We start from the raw sequence: 20213 nt of genomic DNA, 5'->3' as shown, positions 1-20213 counted from the left end.
TTGCATATATAGTGATTTACATAATGACAGACCTGTTCAAATGTTAACTAGTTAATACAGGGAAAAAGAGTCTGAAATGGAACATACCCGTGCCCTCAGGTGAAACCATAAAATAACAAGTTGAAAAAGTTTGTGTAATTATTTTGTAGTAAAAAACGATTAAGTAACAGATTAAGGGCAGAAAAAGATAGAACTGCTGTTATTGTGGTTGTAAAATCTAGCATTCAGAATCAACTGTCCAAGCCAAATTATCAAGAGACCTTCACTAACAATCCCACAATCTTCAGGCACCTTCATTTGAAAATTAAGATGTGTGTGTACAAAGCTTCAGTTATGCATCTAACTACTGAGTCTGTTCTTGAAAACAGATTTGTCGACATATTAGTTGGAGACCAGTTGAAAATGTGACCCAAAAAGAAACTCAGATATGAAATTGCAGAACTACTAATGGTGGTATGTAACCTATCACTTAAATCAGATTCTGCTGGATGATTGGAGGTTAGCTAATGGAACAATGATTTTTAAAAAAAAGGCTCCAGAGGCAATTCTGGCATTTACAGACCAGTAACTTAAGTACTAGCCTAGTTGCAGCACCAGGCAAATTGGTTGAAACTATAATAAAGAAAAGAATTATCAGATACATAGATGAAAGTCATATATTGAGGAAGAGTCAACATGGCTTTTGCATGGGCGGTGGGTGAAATTTCCCCTAGGGAAGTTAGCTCCCTGTCTCATCTCTTCCACCAGCGACTCCACCCTGACTCTGCCCCGACCCCTCCCCACTCACATTCTGCCACCAGACCCTCCCCACCTGCAATGAGACCCCCCCCCCCCGCTGCCCGCCTCCTCACCAGCCTGCCTGCCGTGAGAGCCCCCACACCTGGTATTTGCTTCCTCACCTGCCCTTCATGAGACACCCTCCCCTCATCTGCTGCTCACCTCCTGGCTGCATCCCTCCTCATTTCCCTACCCCCACAGGCAGTGGGGGCCTTGAGGAAGGGGCAGAGCAGGAAGGGGAAGGGGCAAAGCCATCATTGCCTGGGCTGGATTAACACAGGGGCTTTAGGCTACTGCAGCCCACTACTTCTTTTCATCCAGCTCACTGAAAGTGAGGGAAGTTCAGGGAATCTCTGTGTGCTGCCTGCAGCACTGGTTCCGCAGCTCCCATTGGCTGGGAACCAGTGGAACTCATTGCCACGAAATGTTGTGAAGGACAAAAGTATAACTTGATTCTAAAAGGAATTAAATAAATTCATGGAGTCTAGGCCCATCAATGACTATTAGCCAAGATGTTCAAGGGCACAACTCCATGTTTTGAGTGTCCCAAACCTACAACTGCCAGAAGCTGGCATTGGATGACAAGGGATGAATCACCCCAAATTGCCCTGTTATGTTCATTCCCTCTGAAGCATCTAGAAGTGGCCACTTTCAGGAGCCAGGATACTGAACTAGATGGACCATTGGTCTAACCCAATATGGCTGTTCTTATCCTGTATCCTGAGTGACAGCTGGCATGTGCATGTGTAAGAGCTTTGAATGTTTATGGGTTTAGGCATTTTGCTATCACATCTCCTGCTTCACTGACCCAAATTCAAGGTGCCACAGTTGCTTTAGAGCAGTAAATGACTCCACATTTATAGTGAAACATTCCTACACTGATGCTCACCACTTTGCACTACATAAGATGAACTTTGGCTGGGCAAGAGTGAACCAGTAGGCAAATTTGCATGTTTAATCCCTTTTTCACTTTATAGAAATGTGTTTTGAAACATACAGCTACACTGATTTTATTTCTCTTCTGTGTATTGCTTGATTACATACGCACTTGTTTTGGATACACACTTGATGGAGCAGTGAATACCCCTTCTGCAAAGGAGGACTGACTGTGCCTCGCTTTGGGGCCTTAACATGTTCTGGGCATAGGCCTAAACAGTAAGTAATATAACAGGCTGTTTGTCTGCAGTCTATTAGCAGTTAGCAATTCGCAGGTTATGCATTGCATTTTCTTGTTTGAGGGTGTACAGAGCTGCTCTCCTTTGTCTTGGCTAGAAGGGCCATTTCTCAAGCTGTTCTTTCAGTGGCCAATTTGTTCTTTGCACACACCCAGAGAGATTCCTCCATTTCTTCCTGGTCTCCTGCATAGTCCATCCTCGTCACTGACTCTGGCAGCCCCTTAGGAGAACTGGCTCAGGCACCAATATTTCCATATGTTCAGGTATTAGATGAAGGGGTCTGTGCAGCCATGCCCATGCTTGGCTAAAGATACCAGTGGTTTCACTCCCATCTGCCTACCTTTCTTCCATGCAGCACCTTCCATGCTGCTCCTTCAGAGGGCTTCATAATAAATAAATAATAATAAGTAAAGCACTCTGAAGATGAAAATGATATAAATGACTCAAACTATTCTGATCATTTACACACTAATTACGGTATCAATATAATGTTATATATACTACTATATAATATAGTAAAGTCAACACAACACATTTTGACCTTTTCAAAACAAAACATTTTGATAATTTCCCATTGAAAATTTGTATGAAATTGATACTTTCCTGTAAAAAAAAATTCCAACTTTGTCAATCTGCGTTTTCTGATGAAGCAATCTTCTGTCTAATATTTTTGACCAGATCTTGTTCCAGGTGCTTAGGTCATTTAAATGACTGATAAAAGTAGATGTTTTTTTCCCAGATCTGGTCACTAAACATCTAAGCCTGCTATTCCCTACAGCTCGTGGAAATATTTTAACTCTTAACATCTACTTGAAGATGTATCTGTTTGGTGCAATTATTCCCATGATCCAATTACCAAGTATTTCTACCACTGATCCTGTGGCATTTTGAACGGTCATGTTCCATTACATTCCTTACATTATAGCTAAAATATCTAGATTTAGAACCTGAACCTACTCCCATTAAAGTCAAAGGCAAAATTCCCATTAACTTCAGTAGTGCAGGATCAAGCCCTGAATCAAAAATCTATGGCAAACAGCAACAAAAGCAAATAATAACATTACACCCCAGTACCTGAGTTAATTAACCAGTTACAGGTGTCATTTCCCCCCCATCTCTCTTCACCAGCAAGCTGGAATTTTTATGGTTTTGCAATCTTTTGCTTCCCTCTCCTCCCATCTTTGGATTACTCCTCCTCTTTTTCCTTACAGACTATAATTCTCTGCCTATAAGAACACTTGTGGCACAGTAGTGTTTTCTGTTACCCACACCTCTCACCTCTCTCCTGCTCTGCCGTTTCCAGTTTCCCTTGCACAGCTCACCTCACAGGAAAAAAAAATGCTTGGAAATTCCTTTACATGATCCTCTCCTGGAGACAGCAGGAGACATCTACACGGTAAGTAAAATCAGTTGAGCATCACAGTGGGCTTTCTGAGGTGACAGCAGCTCTCATGGGGAATGTTGCAGAAACTTCTGAACAAATTTCATAAGCCATTTTGGGCCTTGGGTAACTTTAGCAGTGACCAATCAGAAACAAACAAACAAAACTTTGTTCTACAGGGAAAGAAATCCATCTGGGGAAAAATAATTTTAAACATTTACTTAGGAGGAGGGAGAAACCTGGGGAAATGTAATGCTGAAAGAGACGAAAGATGTCAGTGGCCAGCAAATTAGATAGAAGCTAGTTATGAAATATGGCTGCAGAAAAGGCCAATGCACATTATGGAGCAGGAAGGATCAACTGCACTTGGCATACTGCATTCCACTCTGAGTACCTCATTACCAGAGAAAAATTAGAGGCAGTTCGGAGAAGAACAAAAAAAAACGACCAGAGCATTGGAGGGACTGGCTTGTAAGTAAAGATTAAGATGGTTTGTTCATCAATGATTAGAGGGACAGGGGAACATAATAACAGGCTACAAATACATGATGAGTGTGTAAATGCCAAGAAAGGAGAGGAATTATTTACTGTGGTATATAGTGGCTATAGCTAGTTGTAATGGGATAAACACAGGAAGGGGAAAATTAGGGGAAATATTAGGGAAAACTTCCTGGCATGAGATGTATTATGCTGTAGAATAGTATCTTATGGGAAGTGGTGGAAGACCAGGCTTTTGGGTCTTTGCAAACATTAGAACATATAATGTAGGGAATAATTCTGCATTGATAAGGAGATGGCTTATAAGGTCACCCAATTTTTTTCCTCATCTAACATCTATGATGCTGTTGGTCATATTCAGAAGATGGATTTCCATTAACTGCACTGGGGTTGCACCTCTTTACAGCAGAGATTAATTTGGCAGCTTGATGCTATGAAAGGAAAAGAAACTCTTTTAGTTGAATAATATTTAAAATTTTTGCCCAAATTCTTTTAGGTCAGTATAGGTGAGCTGGTTCTCTTGGGGTCCTATATACATCCTGTAGCTTCCTAGATTATTCATTGCCATTGTAGAACCCTAAAATATTGAATCAAATTTATTCACCACTACCTATAAAGGGATTATTTGCAAAAAATGTCAGACAAACAATTTCTGGTCATCCATCTGAGACAGACTGAGCAGAAGTTAAAGTTGTTCTCCCTTCCTCCCCATTCAGAGGGTGAAAGTGAAGTGCAGAGCGAATCACCAGTTACATGTGCAGCTAGATTTTCTGGGTCATATCCTCAGCTGGTATGAGTACACAAGCAGAGAATTTATGAAAAAACATTTTCTATAATGCTCATTTATGGTGAAGAAATCAGTAACTAATGCTCTTGTACTATAAACAATAGCACTACTTTACATAATCATTAACTCAAGCGTAGGTTAGTCACAGAGAAGGTTATAAAGGAAGGTAGCACAAGTGAAGCATAGAACCTGTTTGCTAAGTCCATCCAGTTGGTCCAGAGTTCTGAGTTAAATTTTAAACAAAAAAGCAATTGTTAACCTTTATTTCTGAAATAGCTGGGCTTACTTTGTTTTCAGCATTCTGTAGTGTAACTTAGGGTATGTCTACACTACCTGCCGGATCAGGAGGTAGTGATCAATCTATTGGGGATCAATTTATCACATCTAGTGTAGACACTATAAAATCGATCCCCAATCGCTCTGCCGTCGACTCCGGAACTCCACCACACGCGAGAGGTGGAAGTGGAGTCGACGGGAGAGCGGCAGCGGTCGGCTTGCCGCCATCCTCACGGCCAGGTAAATCAACCTAAGATATGCTATTCGCGTAGCTGAAGTTGAGTATCTTAGGTCACCTTCCCTTTGACTCGTGTAGACCTAGCCTTATTCTCGGAGGAAGGGCTCAGCTGATTTTTCTTTGGAAGCCTGTCTGTCTTCTATTGATTTGATGTATTTCATTGAATTTTGAGATGAATGGTTCCAGAAAACAATTCATAGTTTTGCTAAGTATAACAGGGCAAATTTTATTCCTGTTTTGTGGTTATAATTTTTTATTGTGAGAAAGGCAGCACATTTATATTGCATTTCCAGGCATATGTTGGAAAAGGGACATATAGTACAGTAGATAGTTTCTTCCTAGATACTTCAATATTCTGGATTGCTGTAGCACCAATTCCTTTTTTGGAAGTGAATTAATTTAATGGTGACCAGTCATTGTGGTTTTTCTTCTTGAAGGATGGTTTGTAGGCTTTATTTATGCTATCAGTCTGAATCTAGTTCTACGAGGTCTCCTCCAGCCATTGTCACGCTGAGAAGTTATTTAATGAATGGGGCTCATGTATATTCAGCATCTACTGACACTGCTGAGATTTTGAAACTGGATCTCTAGATCTATTACTCTGTCCAATAAAGTTTTGGGTTTTAAAACTGTGAATGATTTGTTACCACTGATCACTAACTTTCATCCTCTAGATCATTTATTCTCCAAGAAGCGACTGCCACTCATTGCTGAACATTGCCAAGCTTGCTATGTAGACCTGTAATTACCATGTTACTGTCCTGTACTTCTTCTTTATAAATGTAACTTGTATTTTTAATCTCCTGCAGCAATTTTTCAATAGCTGTTTTATGAAGTTGGATCTAGTAGAGACAGTTTGGTATGGACAGAATTCCTGTTATTGCCTGGTGCAACACAGTCTTTGATTTCCATTTTATTCTACCGTTTCATAGTGCCATTTGAGTTGATAATTTTTTATTTATCTTGATATAATTTTATTGAATTTTAGGATATGCTATTAAGTATTCAACCAGTTAGGGCTTGGCAAAAATGTATATGAGCTCTGCTGGAGTCTTTCTGAGGACTTGTCTTCATTTAAAATTCTGCAGCATTAAAAGGGCATGACTGCTGCCTTCTACTCTGTTCCTTTGCACCACTGTCTATCTATCTGCAGTAGCAGGGAAGGTAGGAGGGTCATGGAATTCATAGATTCCAAGGCTAGAAGGGACAATTGTGATCATCTTGTCTGACCTCCTGCATAACACAAGCCATAGAAGTTCTTCAAAATAATTCCTAGAGCATCTCTCAAAGAACAACAGTTACTGTACAGATAGGTAACTTTTTTTCCCCTCCTTTAAGTGATTGTGCACATATACATGCCACTGTAGGTGACAAGGGTTGCCAACTTTCTAATCACACAAAACTGAAAACCCTTGTCTTGCCCCATCCCACCCCTTCTTCAAGGCCTTGTCCCCCACTCACTCCATTCCCCCTTCCTCCATTGCTCATTCTCCCCTACCCTCACTCACATTCTCCAGGCTGGGGCAGAGGGTTGAAGAGCTCAGGCTGGGTTGCTGCCTCTGGGATGAGGCCAGGTATGAGGGGTTTGGAGTGTGTGTGTGTGGGGGAGATGGGGACTCAGGGCTGGGACAGGGGGTTGAGGTGCAGGAGAGTGTGCGGGTTCTGGGAGAGAGTTTGGGTGTGAGAGTGGGCTCAGGGCTGGAGTAGAGGGTTGGGGTGTGGGCTCCAGGAATGAGTTTGGGTGCAGGAGGAGACTTAGGGGCAGGAGGTAGAGGTGCAGGGTCTGGCTAGGAGTGTGGGTTTTGGTGGGGTGGGGCCAGGTCTGAGGGGTTTGGAGTGCAGCGGGGGGCTCAGGCCTGTGGCATAGGGTTGAGGTGCAGGAGAGGGTGTGGGCTCTGGGAGGGATTTTGGGGATGAGAGAGGGCTCAGGGCTGGGGTAGGGGGTTGGGTGCAGGCTCTGGGAGGAAGTAAGGGTGCAGGAGGGGGTTCTGACCTGGGGCTGGAGGTTTGGGTGCAGGAGGGAGTGAGGGGTATGCGCTCCGGCCGGATGGCGCTTACCTTAGGTGGCTCCCAGAAGTGGCCAGCATGTTCGGCTCCTAGGTGGAGGGGTCAGGGGGTTCTACGTCCTGCCCGTGGCTGCAGGCGCTGCCCCTGCAACTCCCATTGGCTGCGTTTCTCAGCCAATGGGAGCTGCAGAACTGATGCTCAGGGCCGGGGCACTGTGTGGAGCCCCCTTGGCCTGCCCTGCACCTAGAAACCAGACATGCCAGTTGCTTCCAGGAGCCACATGGAGCCAGGGCAGGCAAGGAGCCTGCCTTAATCCCACTGTGCCACCAACTGGACTTTTACCGGCCCAGTCAGTATTGTTGACCGGAGCCGCTAGGATCCCTTTTTAACTGGGCATTCTGGTAAAAAACCAGATGCATGGCAACCCTAGGGTGACTCATCAGCAGTTCCAGCATGTCTAACATATATCATTATATATATTGCAGTTTACTTAGGGTGACCAGATGTCCCCTTTTCAAAAGGGACAGTCCTGGTTTTGGGGATTTTTTTCTTATATAGGCGCCTATTACCACCCACTCCCTGTCCCGTTTTTTCATAGTTCCTTTCTGGTAACCCTAAGTTTACTTCATAATGTAATTTGCACATTTCAAAATATTACCCACTGTATCTTATAACAATATTCACCATAATTTTCAAATTTGTGTGTTGAAGGTTAGGCACCTAAATCCTTATTTGGAAACCCATGTTTATTAGAATTAGTATTACAATGGTGCCTAGAAGGGGGCTGTTTTTCAGAGGTGCTGAGTATCTGCAGCTCTAGCTGACCTTAGTAAAAATCAGGTCTTTTTTATATAGGCGCCTAAATATAGATTTAGGTGCCTAACTTTAGGCATCCGAGTTTGATCTTTGTATGCCATTAATAACACCTCTCACTCATCTCTAAATAATTTGTAAAATGAATGGCTATTACCTAGAATATGATTTAAAAAATAACATTTTTCAACATCTTCATGACTTTGTCCAAAATATAATTCTAAATACTTCGATGATTTTAAACTGAATTATCATTATTATTTAGTTTTTGTATAACACCCATAACATTGCTGGCCCTTTACTGACAAATGCTGGATATACGTCTCTATACAATAAATCAATTGGAAATATTTGCAAATTAATAAGTTTTTTAAAATCCCTCAACAAAAATCTTGCATCCAATCATATCTATGTACAGAACATGGACAAGATGCTGTTGTTATTGAAGTCAGTAGGAATATTACTACTGACTTCAAGAGAGAAGCAGGACTGGGCTCCCTATGTTACAAATCATTATTAATAGTCTGTGCAAAGCTCAGTGGTTCAAATGGCTTTGTGCAAATTGGAACTGGGCAGAGGACAGACAGTCCATTTTGTGAAGGATTTTAAGATTTCAAAATTTGGCTTAATTTCAAGTCAGAACCAAACTTAAAGATTTTTAGATTCTCTGTGAAGGAAAATTCCAGGAAAAAAAGTTTTGGATTGATTGAAATGTTTTGTTTTGACACATCTAAATGTTTTGTTTCCATTTTGACCTTTTGAATTTTATATTATAACATAACAGAATACAAAATAATAAACATTTCAAAATGATGTCATTTCAGAATGAAAAATCAAAACATTTCATTCCAAAAATGTGAAAATGGGATTTTTTGACTAATGGAATTTTTTAAAAAATTTTCTCTGAAACAAAATGTTAGTTAAATTAACACGTGTGTGCAATTGTTTCAGTTTCGACTATATTTTCTGATGGGAAATGGATTCATAAAAGTTTTTTTTCTGACTAGCACCAGTGCAAATATTTTTCTGAGTTTCTGCCCATTGAATTTGCATTCCAAATGAACCCTGGAATATAATGTAAAACTCAGCAAGAACCATCAAATGTTACGTGTTTTCAGGTGAAAATATAAAATGGCTCAGTTTGTTCAGAACTTGTCCAGGCTGGTTAACTTCTTAGTTCGAGTTCACTGAAAGGTTGACTAAGCACAGAAAATGTGGCTTGAGTTTCAGATACCATTTGGAAAGTTTCACATAGCTCTGATTATCAACCCTCCAAAAATAATGAATGTCTTAATGATTAGTGTTTATAGTACTATCTTAAGAATGTGTTTCAGGCAAACTGTTTCCAGGCAACTCTTAAAATAAACTATTATTCACACAGAAGGATATATTTGTCTAGAGAGTCTCTATTGGTGTGTTGTTAGAGACACTTAGAGAGACGTTTATCTTACTTATAATAAGGCAGAAATCTTACCTTGTTTGTTAAGATTAAGAATGAGCTCTCTAGTAATTTGGGCCTGAATTTTCAAAAGGGTTCACTCATTTTAGGTGCCTTAGCTTCTGAGTGCTCAGCTTCACACACCCACAACTTGACTTTTAGAATGACTGAACTGGTGTTGAGGGCACTCAACACCTCTGGTAATATACCTGGCCAAAATTAGAGAGCATCAGTAAATATATACTCCAGTTTTAAAAAAAGCTGCAAGCAGCCATCAATGTTATTAATGTTCTTACATTTACTAAACTGACAAATGAATAGTGACGTTTCTTATCTGATGAAATTTTATATTTATTATTTTGTCTTCCATCCAAGTATTGATTCCATTGGATTCAGTGGAATTGTAGTTATTTTACACAGGTATAACTGAGCTCAGAATCTGGACCACTGCCTGCAGCAGGACTGCTCATGTGAGTAAGGCAAGCCAAGATTTTACCCTATGAGCTTTTCACATGTACCAAAATTAAAAATATATTAAATGTAAATAAATAAAGTATTTTACGATCATTCTGTGGTTTTCACCTTTGAAATCATTGGGAGTCTATTTACTTTAGAGGGATTTTACACTATAAAAAAAAATCTACAAAGTTTATCAAACAATGAATGTGGAAAGCCAAAGAGAATTGTATGAAGCCAGTCAAAACTAAAATCCCATCTGGAAACAAAATAAAAATGTTATAGTAACTTATTGAACTTGGAAGATGAACCTGTGGAGTTTGGTAGGCTTTGAAATGGACTGTGTGAAGGAAGACAAAAGAACTCAACAACATTATTCTAGTTTTGTTTGTTCACTTAAGTGATACTATATCTTTGATTGTGTTTAGACTAGATTTTCCCTCCTAAAATCACCCAATGTTACTATCACCCATGCAACTCCACCAGTGGTAGTAAAATAGGATCACTAGTGTATGCAAGATTCCAGCAGCTGGCAGTGTTTCTATGGCTTAGTCTATTCCTAAAACTTAAGCTGATCTAGCTACATAACTCAGGGGTGTGAAAATCTCACACACACTCCCCGAGAGATGTACTTAAGCCCCGGTATAGACACCACTAGGTTCATGGAAGAATTCTTTCATTGATGTAGCTACCGTCTCTTAAGGGATGGATTTACTACAGTGATGAAAATCCCCTTCCATCACTGAAACACATATCTACATTAGAACGCTACAGAGACATAGTTGCAGTGCTGGAGTATTTGTAATGTAGACGTACCATATGTCATCTAAATCTAACCAGGGCAAGTCTAGAAAAGATGGCGCTAAAAGGACAATGATAACTATCACCTTAAGAATTCCTACTGTTGCTAGCACTTGTGGTGCTGCATCAGTATTAGGAATGACTGGAAATTTTAGGGGGGAAACTCGAGCATAGACAAGACTTCAGAGTAGTGATCTGATCTGTAACTTATATTGAGAAGGGAGCAGGGCTGGCTCCAGGGTTTCTGTCGCCCCAAGCAGGAAAAAAAAAAAGCCGTGATCAAGATCAACTCTACCGCCACCGCTTCAGTCTTCAGCAGCAATTCAGTGGCTGGTCCTTCACTCCGAGAGGGAGTGAGGAATCCACCGCCGAAGAGCCCGACGTGCTGCCCCTTCCCCGTGGCTGCCCCAGGCACCTACTTGCTGCTTGGTAACTGGAGAAGGCCCTGGAAGGGAGTGTACTAGGTTTATCTTAAAAATAATAAACTGATGAAAGAAATGAGAGTATTCTCTAAAGCCAAAAAGCAGCTTGTCTTTGGAATCAAGACAGGACAGTGGGGAGGTTTTAAAGTAATATTCTTATACTTTGATGACCGTAATGGAAAGTGTGTTTCAGAGTAAGCCTGGGGGAATGCTTCCAAAAGAAGATAACATGGGTTCAGTCTGCAGAAAATGCATAGGACACTACTATATTGATATTTATGTTTTCCTATTCTAATAATTGCCACTGATATAGTTCAGTGTGTCTTCAAAGCACTGTCCAAGTATTTCCTCCCGTGGAAGTAGCAGGAGGTAATTAAGTAGGTGGAGGAGGGAAAGAGCAAGGTGAACATTAACTGATTCCATTCAGACTCTTGCAAAACCTAACATGATGACTATGAAATTGTACAGGCTCTCAGAGTGGTAATTTTGAGCTGAGCATAAGGAAGCATGACTAAAAGGCAAGTACAGCTGGTTGCTGTATTGAAATGGATATGAGTCCAACCAGGTGTTTGAAGGGACCCAACTTTGTGAGGCTTCTGGATGACCCTGTAATGCTGTTATGTGGGTAGGTGCTTTTTAGTGATCAAGGCTCCATGTCTAGCTGGCAGTGGTATCAAGTGGAGTGCCCCAAGGGTCAGTCCTGGGGCTGGTTTTGTTCAATATCTTCATTAATGATCTGGAGGATGGTGTGGACTGCACCCTCAGCAAGTTTGCAGATGACACTAAACTGGGAGGAGTGGTAGATATGCTGGAGGGTAGGGATAGGATACAGAGAGACCTAGACAAATTAGAAGATTGGCCCAAAGGAAATCGGATGAGGTTTAACAAGGACAAGTGCAGAGTCCTGCACTTAGGACAGAAGAATCTCATGCACTGCTACAGACTAGAGACCGAATGGCTAGGCAGCAGTTCTGCAGAAAAGGACCTAGGGTTTACAGTGGATGAGCAGCTGGATATGAGTCAACAGTGTGCCCTTGTTGCCAGGAAGGCTAATGATATTTTGGGCTGTACAAGTTAGGGGCATTGCCAGCAGATCAAGGGACAATTTTTTTTACATGCATATAAAAAACTGATGACACCATAGAGCAATATGTCACAGAATTAAGGAAACTCAGTAAAACCTGTGACTTTGGTACAGACAGTCACATGGAAGGTGTGGATCACAACAAGGCCCCAAACTGTGTGTTACCTTCGGGAAACTCTGTCAAAAATGTGGCAAACATAATCATTTTGCAAAAGGCTGCAGATCCCAAATGCAGAAAAGTCAAGTGGACTCAGTTAAAGACAATCTGTTTGAGGAGTTTTTCATAGACGTACTTGGATCTAACAAGCCTGATAAGAGGGACAGGGTACTGACAATAAATGGAACAATTTTTCCACTGAAACTGGATGTAGGTGCTCAGGTTATTATTTTTTCTGAACTAGATTAAGAGAGACTAAAAATAAGACCCAAACTGGGAACAACAAAAATAAAAGTAACTGATTATTCTGGAACAAATATACCCGTGAAGGAGAGGTGCTTTTCTAGCATCAACCATAAAAACATCATGTACAGGATCCCGTTCATTGTGCCAAAAGAGATTACACCAATTTTAGGCCTGGCTACATGTGAGAAACTCAGTCTGCTAAAATGGGTGCTCTCACTACAAGATCATACTGAACCTGGATATGAGGCACTCTTTCAGGAATATCATGACCTGTTTCCAGGGTGAGGTTGCTTGCAGGGTGAACATATAATCCAGATAAACAAGCAGGTCCCTCCAGTTATCCATCCATTCAGAAAGGTGCCATTTGCACTCCATGATAAACTCAAGGCTGAGCATGCAAGGATGGAAGCAGTGCAAATAATACAAAAAATTGAGGAGTCAACAGAATGAGTGAACTCCTAATCTTTGTGGAGAAAAGTAACAGCCAGCTATGTATATGCTTATATCCCAGAGACCTCAACAAGACTATACAAAGAGAATATTTCAAACGACCAATCAGAGGAGAGATTATGGCTCAGTTTTCAAATGCTCAATATTTGAGTAAATTGGATGCATCCTCAGGTTTTGAGCAGCTAAAATTAACTGAAGAAAGCTCAAAACTATGCACATTTAATACCCCATTTGGAAGATACAGATTCTTATGCATACCCTTCAGCATAGCTTCAGCACCAGAAGTGTAGCACAAAACCATACATATAATATAAGAACATATTAATGGTGTTGACACCTCAATGGATGACATCATCATCCGGGGCTCAGTGAAAAAGGAGCATGATCGCAGACTCTAGGAAGTCCTGGTTGCAACTAGAGCTGCAAACCTCAAACTAAATAGGTAGAAATATATGTTGAGGGTTACAGAATTGACTTTTGTTGGGAGGTGAATGAAGGCATAAAACCTGATAAGGGAACGATTTCAGCCATTGAAATGATGCCCTGTTCCCAGTTAAAGACACATGTCCAATGGCTCCTGGCGATGGTTACTTATCTTGGAAAATTCATACCTAATTTATCTACCAAAGCAGCAGCTTTGAGAAAACTCTTAGAGAATAAAAATGAATGATATTGGAGCGCAGAACAGGAGGAATCATGGGAAGGTTTTGGTAGCAACAACTGATTTTAAGAACCAGTGTTGAAGTGCTATGCATCAGGAAGGCCTATTAAAATCTCAGAAGATGCTCCACAGTCTGGATTAGATGCAGTGATTTTACAGAAGCATGGGGATTATTGGCTACCAGTGGCATATGCATCAAAATCACTGACTGAGGCAGAAACCAGATATGCACAGATTGAAAATGAGCTTTTAGAAATATTATTTGCTTATGAGAGATTCAATCAGTATATTTATGGACAGACAGTGGAAGTTGAAATGGACTACAAGCCCCCTGATAGCATTATTTAGCAAACTGCTAAATGACTGTACCTTAAGGATTCAAAGAATGATGATAAAGTTGCAAAATTATGATCTGGTTGTGACCAGTAAATTCATATTCACTGCAGATGCACTTTCCAGAGCAGTGGCTTCCACGAAACTAGAGAAGACTTTAGAGACAGAGATGCAAGCCTAGGTAGATCTGATTGTAAATTCAATTTCCTTAGCTAACAGGAAACTACAACAAATAAGAGAGGAAATGGATAAAGATGAATAATTGGGAATGTTTAAAGAAGTGATAATTAAAGGGTGTCCTGAAAAAATAAACAGTTCCTGTCCAAGTATAAGAGACTATGGAACTGCAGACATGAAGTTACTGTGATAGATGGGGTGACTTTCAAGGGCAGTAAAGTTGTCATTCCAAGAGCCTCCAAAAAAAATGCTAGAGAAGATTCATGAGGGTCAGTTATGAATTGAGAAGTGCAAACAATGAGCATGAGAGGTGCTGTACTGGCCATGGATCAATCACGACATCAGTAATCTGTTAGGAAACTGCTTTTCCCCCTTGAAATACAAACTGTGCCAACAAGCAGGGCAACCGAGACCTCATCCAGTTCCCCAAAGGCCTTATGAGAAGGTCAGCACTGATTTATTTACCGAGCAATCAAAGAATTATTTAATAGTCACAGATTATTATTCTCTGTATCCAGAAATTTGCATACTGCACAATACTAATAGTAAGTCAGTGATAGCCAGCATGAGAGAAATCTTCTCCAGACATGGAATTCCAGATGCAGTCTTTAGTGATAATGATCCACAATGTTCCAGTGCAGATTTTAGACAATTTACCATCCATTGGGATTTTCATCACAAAACATCAAGTCCAAATTACCCCCAGCCAAATGGACCTATGTGGAAAGGTCTATACAGACAATAAAGAACCTTATGAAAAACTTTTGACCATGGGAGTAATTTGTATAAAGCTTTATTGGTTTAGTGAAGCACACCTCTGGAAAATGGCTTTTCTCTAGCTCAAATGTTAAGGGGTAGAAGGATCAGATTTAATTTACCAATTACTGATAGCCTGCTGAAATCTCATAACAACGAAACCATACAGAAGATGAAAGAAAATCAGAAATGGAAGCAGAAATATTACTTTGACAAAAGGGCCCATGAGCTCCCTTCTCTTAACCCAAGTGACAGAGTGTACTTGAGGAATCACAGCTCTAATACTTGGGGCCAAAGGGGTAACATTAAAGAACAGCTGCATCCAAGGTCCTATGTAGTCCAGATTGACAGCTGATGTGGACTCTGGCATTTCCTGTTTAACTGTTCCTTTATCATCAATGCACAAAGGAGAATTTGCCAAAGAATAAGAGAACAACTTAGACTCTAACGAAAGGCTGATACTGAGAAGATCAGAGCTGGAGATTAAATGTCCTGAAAGACTCATAGACTTGCTAACTTGCCTGGAGAAGGGGTATTTGAGGAAAGTGAGTGGTAAAGACTCACTCGAGGTTGATATGCTGGCAGCCTTTCCTCTCTAGGTAGTTGATACATTGGGTTTATAGAAATGTACTAGATGGGTTGAGAATTTGATGTGTGTGTTATTAGATAGCTAACTGTGTGTGTATACAAATATAATGAGTTAATTCATTTTTCTTTAAGAGGGAAGATGTAGAGATATGTTTATGAAAGATTCTGATATGGAGACACTCCCTCATAAGGGATTGTGTTGTGAGTCTCGGAATTTGGTGATCTGCCTTGGAGGCAAGGGCTGGGAACACATGGCTGGGTGCAGCAGTTCACCAGAAACGCTCCAGATTGTTTTATTTAAGGTTCATTCATTTCTCATTCACTAGTTTGTTATTTAATGAACCCCAAGATTGTTACACTCTTCATAAAGGGAATGCCCAATTTATTTTGTGAGGAAAACAGCCAACTCTGTTTCCTCAGGCATTTAAATACACCACAGATTAACAATCCTTCCTTGTTTACAGAAAGCATGTCTCCTTTTCTAAATTATTCTGCATGTGATTGTTTTCAATGCACTGAACAAAGCTTTTGTGATACAAATGATACACACATTTCCATCTTTAAATTTAAATCAGAAATCGAACAAAAATCCTATCAGCCTGATTCTCCTCTCACATTGGTGAAAGTAAATAAGGAGTAACTCAGCTGAAGACAGTAGCGTCCAACAAATGTGAGAAGACAATCAGACCCTAATATATTTTTCTTTAAAGAATACCTACATCATGGGCCTATATCATTTACACTAAGGCCCCTTGCATCAGTCTGACAGTGAAAAGAGGCCTTAAAGTGGATATAAATGCACTCTAAGGCCACTTTAAACCACCAGATCAGTGAGAAGAGCTTTAGTGTGAATGAAAATCAGGCTGTTGTAGCTGGTTAGAGCAGCATTTGCCTCACTGATATTGGAAAACAATAAAATCATACCCCGCAGAAAACGTTTCACATCCCAACCACAGCCAGGTAAAATCAAATAAAAAATTAAAAGTTAATTAAGCCTGTGGCCATTTATTGGACCTCTTGTAGAGCAAGCGGAGGGTTTTCATCATTGTAAACTTCATGGTCTCAGGCTTTCTTCCTAATCTAGTAGCCCTGAAGATGCAAGTGCTAATGAAGATATGCTCTCCTTGACTTCATAGCCTCTGAGTAAAAGAAAGAAACCTCAGTAGGGAAGATTGGAATGTTGATGCAATCACCAGAGGATCTCAGAGGAAAGTTTTGACTTGGACTTCAAAGGTTAAGTCCTATAAGTGCAAACATGAAGGAAACAAAACAAATTGATCAAACAGACTGTTCATTACATGATCAAAGATAGACATGGGATAATGCCAATCAGTGATCAGTCACAATAACGAGGAGTCCTTGTGGCACCTTAGAGACTAACAAATTTATTTGGGCATAAGCTTTTGTGGGCTAAAACCCACTTCATTAGATGCATGGAGTGAAAAATACAGTAAGAAGGATATATATAATAGCTTGTGATCAGTTTTTCATACATTCACATTCCCACCCACTGCACTAGTCAAATACTTCTTTTAGTTTCTTTAAATATTAATGTAGAACAATATTTTTAAAAAGATCATGTTTCAATATATGTTGTATTCCTAGAGTAATGCAGGGCTGGTGCTTCCATTAAGGCGACCTAGAAGGTCGCCTAGGGGGCTAGGATTTGGGGGGGAGTGGCATTTTGCCACCTATAGCGGCAATTCGGAGGCGGGGGGTCCTTCCGTGCTCCAGGTCTTCGGCGGCAATTCTGCGGGGGGTCCTTCACTCGTTCCAGGATCTGCCGCCAAAGTGCCCCGAAGACCAGGAGCTGTGGAAGGACCCCCCTGATGCAGAATTGCTGCCAATGACCGTGAGCATGGAAGGACCCCCGCCTAGGGTGCCAAAAACCCTGGCGCCGCTCCTGGAGTAATGGTAGAAAAACTGCTTCTAAATACCAACATTGTTTTAAAAAGTTGTAAACAAGGGATCTTACATAAATGTATAGGGCCTAACTCTGCACTCAGTTCTATGCATGTGCACCAGGGAAGCTACACAGAAGATGAGCAGGGGAGATGATTTATTTTGGATTTTTTTTGCACTCCAGAAAAGGTTGATTTAAGAGACAACAAGAGGTGAAGGTCTATCAGGTAAATAAGACATTTTTATTTACAATTTTGATAGTCTGTTGCCTTGGTAGCCTGGCATTGAATTAAAAAGATTCAAACATAAATGAGATGTGCTATTCTCAAAAATAAAAACAGTAAGTGATTCAAATGCTAAACAATTAAATGTGCCTTGTATGGTGGCTAAAGGTCACTAGATTCATGTTCGGGGGGGCTGCTGTGAGCAGCAGGCTTCACTGTAGGACCCCTCAACTGAGAAGGCTCTGCTGTCTGCCATGGAGTGATCAGACATAACAATTGATGACAGTCTTCCCACCCACCTTAACTGCTGTGATGAGTAGTGAGCAATGGTGCTTAGATACTGTACCTAGAAGGCACCTGGAAACATCTACGTTTAGAAAGATTAGATAGACATCAAAGAGAGAAGTGTTATCAGATAACCAGGTCTCAGATCGTATGGGGGCTTTGAAGATCTTCACCAGCACCTTAAATTGCCCAGCAAGCAACTGCACCAGAGCATGTGTGTTATATATAGGGCCCTACCAAATTAACAGCTGTGAAAAATGCGTTACAGACAATGAAACTTGCTCTCTGCCGTGAAATCTGGTCTTTTGTGTACTTTCACCCTATATTATACAGATTTCACAGTGAAGACCAGTGTTACTCAAACTGGGGGGTCCTGACCCAAAAGGAGGCCACAGGGGGGAAATGCAAGTTTATTGTTGGAAGTCTTGATATTGCCAACCTTACTTCTGGGCTGCCTTCAGAGCTGGGAAGCTGGAAAACGGCAGCTGCTGGCCAGGCGCCCAGCTCTGAAGGCAGCACCGCCAGCAGCAGAGCAGAATTAAGGGTGGTAATGGGTAGTTGAATAGCAGTGGCTGTTGACTGGACACCCAGCTCTGAAAGCACTAGTGTAGAAGTAAGGGTAGCAATACCATACCATACCATCCTTACCTCCGCACTACTGCTGGTGGTGCTGCTGCCTTCAGACCTGGGCTCCAAGGCAGCAGCTGACGCTCTTTGGCCACCCGGTTCTGAAAGTAGTACCACTGCCAGCAGCAGAGAAGTAAGGGTGGCAGTACTATGACCCACCTACAATAACCATGTGACACACACACACACACACACACACACAACCCCCTTTTGAGTCAGTTCCCCTATAGTTACAACACAGAGACATTTCAGATTTAAATATCTGAAATCATGAAATTTATTGTTTTTAAAATCCTACAACCGTGAAATTGACCAGAATGGACTGTGAATTTGGTAGGGCCCTAGTTATGTGCTTGTGATGGCCCAGATCAAATAGGAAGTGAGTAGCTGCATTCTGCACCGGCTAGAGATTTGGAATGGAATTAATTGGTAACTCTAAGTACAGCACATTCCCTAGTTTAGCCTGGAGATGAGAAAGGTGAGATGTGGAAAGTTTTGCACAATCTCTGATAGAAATAAACAAAGTCCCCTTGTCCATTGCTGATCATGAAATACATTACTGGGCATTACTGCTATCTGAAAGTCCAAGATGAGTGAGATTCAGTGGATCCTAGAACAAATTTGATAAAAGACATGGTGTAAAAAACACTGTAATGGGTAGTACAGACAGGTTGTTCATCGCTTCCTAAAGGAGGCCCCTCATCCCTGTTGTACCTTGCCTTATGCGAGGCACCCCCACTGAACCAGACAACTGCATGGGTATTTTGGGTTAAGAAGTCCAGGTTCTAAGCTAGGAATGCATTAGCATAGATACACACAAACCTTAAAAAAGAGCTGAACCACTGTCATGGGAGGTTGAAACAGAAGAGCTGCCCTATTATGTTGATCTTATATTGTTTGTTTTGAGTTTACAGACTGTCAAGACACATGAAGAGCATGTGGCCCAAGACTTGGTTGGCTTCTAGCTAAGCAACAAACCAGATAAACCAGAAGCCCTCCAGAGGGTTTTGTTTTTCTTCAGTTGGGCCTTTTCTCTTCAACTATTCAGACTCTGGGTGGGCCATGCAACTAGAAATTGTCGGAGTAAACACCTATAGTATGCAATGGACTGATTTGTATCTATTTGTTATATTACACACATGTCAAAAAATCCCTCTGCAGAGATGTACGTGATTGATTATGACAAAGTAACACATACAATACCGTAGAGGAAGGTAAATACAGGTACACATAGGTACGGGCTTAAAACTATTTTATCAGCAGGGATCCGTAAGACTGCACTGAGCTAAATGACTAGCAAGGCTGTGTTTCTCAGATTACAACAGCATGATGGCTGTTCCAACGGCTAGTTGGGACATCTTTCAATTTGCAGTCTACAAGAATAAATAAATCAGGAGCTGCTTAACAGCAGTTCTGGATGGTTCAGGGGAGCATAGAAACATTTTGCACTAGGTCATTGGTTTGAATTCAGCTCATTGGGATAGCATCTCAAAGCTGTTGGCATCTGATGGCTAACTGGCAGCCGTGGGCAGTAAGCAAGGTAGCGTCAGTCCAATTCCTAATATACAGATATCCACACCACAAAATGCAAAGCTATCACTGACACCCTTGTTGGCAATCTCAGCAGACAGACCATGGATTCAATGGACCATCC

This window comes from Gopherus flavomarginatus, chromosome 1 (assembly GCF_025201925.1).
Source record: "Gopherus flavomarginatus isolate rGopFla2 chromosome 1, rGopFla2.mat.asm, whole genome shotgun sequence".
In the NCBI taxonomy this organism is placed as follows: Eukaryota; Metazoa; Chordata; order Testudines; family Testudinidae; genus Gopherus; species Gopherus flavomarginatus.
Note: the sequence above shows the minus strand (reverse complement) of the source record.